The sequence below is a fragment of the Solanum pennellii genome, chromosome 4, assembly GCF_001406875.1.
Source record: "Solanum pennellii chromosome 4, SPENNV200".
Taxonomy (NCBI): Eukaryota; Viridiplantae; Streptophyta; class Magnoliopsida; order Solanales; family Solanaceae; genus Solanum; species Solanum pennellii.
Genome location: NC_028640.1, coordinates 52,571,479 through 52,572,027, shown reverse-complemented (window position 1 = coordinate 52,572,027; position 549 = coordinate 52,571,479).

Sequence of the window (549 nt, the reverse complement as noted above, 5' to 3'; positions counted from 1 at the left end):
GTCATTCAGAACGAGAGCGATTTGAAAGAACCTGAAGAGGAGGATCAAGAGCCACAGACAGAAACAGATATTCCAGAATCTATGCCATCAGATATCCATCGGAGTATAGCTCAAGATCGGCCAAGGAGGGTTGGAGTTCGGCCACCTACGAGGTATGGTTTTGAGGACATGGTGGGTTATGCACTGCAGGTTGCTGAAGAGGTAGATATATCTGAGCCGTCTACTTATAAAGAAGCCATTTTAAGTTCCGATTCTGAAAAATGGTTTGCCGCTATGGGAGATGAGATGGAGTCCCTACACAAGAATCAGACATGGGATCTGGTCATACAGCCTTCGGGGAGAAAGATTATTACTTGCAAATGGGTTTTCAAGAAGAAGGAAGGGATATCACCAGCAGAAGGAGTCAAGTATAAAGCCAGGGTTGTTGCCAGAGGTTTCAACCAAAGAGAGGGAGTGGACTACAATGAGATCTTCTCACCAGTGGTCAGACATACTTCCATCCGAGTGTTACTAGCGATAGTTACACATCAGAATCTGGAGCTTGAACAA